We start from the raw sequence: 3,540 nt of genomic DNA on the forward strand, positions 1-3,540 counted from the left end.
GTGGAAGTGTAGACTGGTACAACTTTTGTGGAGATCAGTCTGGAGGTTTCTCAAAAACCTGGGATTGGAAGTCCCATGTGTTCCAGCTATTTCACTTCTAGGCATATTCGCAGAAGAACTGAAAGCATCATAGCACAGTGATATATGTGCACCTATGTTAATAGCAGCACAATTTGTAATAGACAGATCTTGGAAACAACCCAAATGTCCATCAACTGAGGAATGGATAGAAAAGTCGTGGCATTTCTATACAATGGAGTACTACTCAGCTATAAAGAAGGATCACATTGAGATATTTATCAATAAATGGGTGCAGCTTGAGACCATACGCATAAGTGAAATAAATCAATCTCGCATGTGTGAATACCGAATAGTTTCCCTAATATAAGAAATGATTCAAGTATTTAAAAGTATGTGGTAATCATGATTCGCCATTATGTGGCCTTGAAGAGGATAGAAAATTTAAATTGAATTAGGGGAAAAATACCAAAGTGGAAGAGATCTAGGCATTGTGCTGCACACTTGGAGTCCATCCCTCAGGAAGTTGAGGCAGGATTATTAAGCATTATAGCCATCCTGGACTACATAGGGCATTCAAAGCCAGTCTAAACTACACAGTGTGACTCTTAGTTTAAAAAACAGAGAAAAATAAAATAGAAGAAGAAATAGTGATTAGATCAAGGCTAGAGGACAAAAAAAGGATTATATAAACTTTCACAGTTTGTAAGGCAGCTCTGAAATGGAAGAAAAGAAAGAAGAGAGAAATAGAAATAAGAACAAAGTGAATCATTACAACAACGAAACAAGAAACTATGTTCTCACTCATAAAATCAAGAGCAATCAAGAAAAAGGGAAAAACAGAAAAAGAAAGAAAAAAATTTATTGAATTTTTTAAAAATGAGAAAAATAGGTCCATTTCAGGGTGTTTCTCTTCTGTCACTGGTGGTTATAGTAAAAACAGAGCCCAGGTCTGTATTGACTGATCCCACCAAGCCAGCAGTGGAATTATGGTGATGGTAGATAACCCCAGCAGGCCTGGCCTTTAGTTCCACTGAAGATCAAGTTGCCTCTGGTTTCTGCCTATCAGCTTGGAAACTAAGTTTTGAAAACAAGTTTCAAATAGTCTTCATTATATGGATGCTTTTTCAAAGGAAGACTTGATTGAGATTGATTGCCAATTACAGAATCTGCTAATGAAGAAACAGAGAACTCACTAGAAAACCCAAGTTAGGATTCAAGATGTTATAGTCTTGAGATACTTAGCTTGGGAGGAGATTGTGAAGACCTTTGAGATTTCTGAACCTTTGGTTTGTCCAGAGCAGGTAAAAGCTAAGTGATTGATGCCAGCTGAAAAGCTGAAATAGAAAGTGAAATCTGAAAAGTAAAGCAGTATATATTGTATATAGTGTATGACTGAACATTTTAAAAGACAGGTTGTTTTCAGTAAAATACGGCCTTTAATAAATTTGTCAGGGATGTCTTTAATTAAAAGAAATATATATATATATATATATATATATATATATATATATATGCAATACAGTTGAATGTACTGGGGATGAAACCCAGGGCTGGTATGTACTAGGCAAGTGCTCTACCAGTGAGATCCACCTCCAGCTCCTGAAAAGTACTTTTGCTAGAAAACCATAGAGACACACAGCAGGTTTATGAAAAACCTCCTCCATCAGTCTTCACTGATGAAGGAGATTCAACATTTCAATGAGATATTGCTCACACATTTAGACTAACTACAATAAATAACTAAGAAATTCTGGCAAGGCTGTGAAGAAAGGATATCTCATATTCTGTTGGTCACAGTGTAAATTATCACAGGCATTGTGGTAAGAATTAGGCAGCTTTACTTCTGGAGCAGCATGGCGGCCACTGAGCACAACCAGCGGCTGGTGGGGAGCAGTGAGAGAGAGCAACTAGACTTCTTGCTGGACCAACATGTGTGGTTTTTCCAGCGATGCCTTCAGGTTCTGCCAGAGTATTATTCTTCTCTCAAGAACAGCAGGTTGACAATTGCATTTCTTGCACTCTCTGGACTAGGCATGTTGGACTCCTTAGATGTAGTGAACAAAGATGATAGAATAGAATGGATTTACTCCCTGCAGATTCTTTCCACAGAAGACAGATCAAATCTAAATTGCTGTGGCTTCCAAGGCTCTTCGTATCTGGGTATTCCATTCAACTCATCAAGGAATCCTGGGACAGCTCATCCATATGTAGTGGTCACATAACAATGACCTACACTGGCCTTTCATGGCTAGTTATTCTTGGAGATGATTTAAACTGAGTAAATAAAGAAGCTTGTTTAGTGGGTTTGAGAGCCCTTCAATTGGAAGATGAAAGTTTCTGTGCGGAACCTGAAGGCAGTGAAAATGGCATGCGATTTGTGTACTGTGCTTCCTGTATTTGCTATAGGCTCAATGACTGGTCAGGCATGGGTGTTAAAAAAGCCATCCACTATCTTAGAAGAAGTATGTCCTATGACAATGGGCTGGCACAGGGAACAGGACTTGAATCTCATGGAGAATCCACCTTCTGTGGTATTTCATTACTATACCTAATGGGTAAACTAGAAGAAGTTTTTTTCAGAAAAAGAACTGAACAGGATAAAGAGGTGGTGTATAACGAGGTAACAAAATGGTTATCACAGAAAACCTGATAAGCCAGTGGACACCTGCTACTCATTTTGGGTGGGAGCAACTCTGAAGCTTCTGAAAATTTTCCAGTACACTAACTTTGAGAAAAATAGAAATTACATCTTACCAACTCAAGATCACCTTGTAGGCTTTGCCAAATAGCCAGACAGTCATCCAGATGCTTTGCATGCATACTTCTGGATCTGTGGCCTTTCACTAATGGAGGAAAGTGGGGTTTGTAAAGTTCATCCCACTCTGAATGTAAGCACACAAACTCCTGAACGCCTTCGAGATCTCCATCAAAGCTGGGAATCCAAGGACTCTAAACAAAGCTCAGAGAATGTCCATGTCTCCAAATGACTTACTTTAGATGGGGAGGTAGGGATGGTAGGGATTTGTAGCATAACTGTAGCTCAAGTTTAAAAGCCATGTATAATCATGTGTGTTCTGTTTTTTAAGGTGTAGAGTTATAATCAAAGTTTGTGCCAATACCACTTGAGATGGTCTTGAGCCAGTACTAAGTTTCAAGAAAATCTTTGTGAAGTTTGAACCACAGTGGATTCTGTTGTAGTTTGGAAATGTTTATACTGTATTTCTAAGAAGTTCTTTGAGGAAAACAAATCTAAATATGTAGGTTATTGGTTATCTTTATAAAAAATTCTTCAGCACAAATTGTATCTTATAAAATGAACACAAATCTTCAAAACAAGTTTATAGTTCAAATAGCATTGATAATGTTCAGGCGAGCCCTTAGGGAACATTTAAAAGTCTTGAGTCCTGATGGTAAAAATTTGCTTTAATAAATTAATCATGTAGCATTATTAATTGAAAACAAATGATCCTATAATTTTTTTAAAGAATGACGTACCAAGTGTACCAATTAAACTTATGT

The 3,540-nt window shown here is 37.5% G+C and overlaps 1 pseudogene; it reads left to right on the forward strand.

The window, feature by feature from the left end:
- Window positions 1–1,874: 1,874 nt before the first annotated feature.
- LOC100723800 (geranylgeranyl transferase type-1 subunit beta-like) lies at window positions 1,875–3,008 on the forward strand (annotated as a pseudogene).
- The last annotated feature ends 532 nt before the right edge of the window (window positions 3,009–3,540 follow it).

This window comes from Cavia porcellus, unplaced genomic scaffold (assembly GCF_034190915.1).
Source record: "Cavia porcellus strain 051 isolate PalLab524CR breed Dunkin Hartley unplaced genomic scaffold, mCavPor4.1 scaffold_7, whole genome shotgun sequence".
Taxonomy (NCBI): domain Eukaryota; kingdom Metazoa; phylum Chordata; class Mammalia; order Rodentia; family Caviidae; genus Cavia; species Cavia porcellus.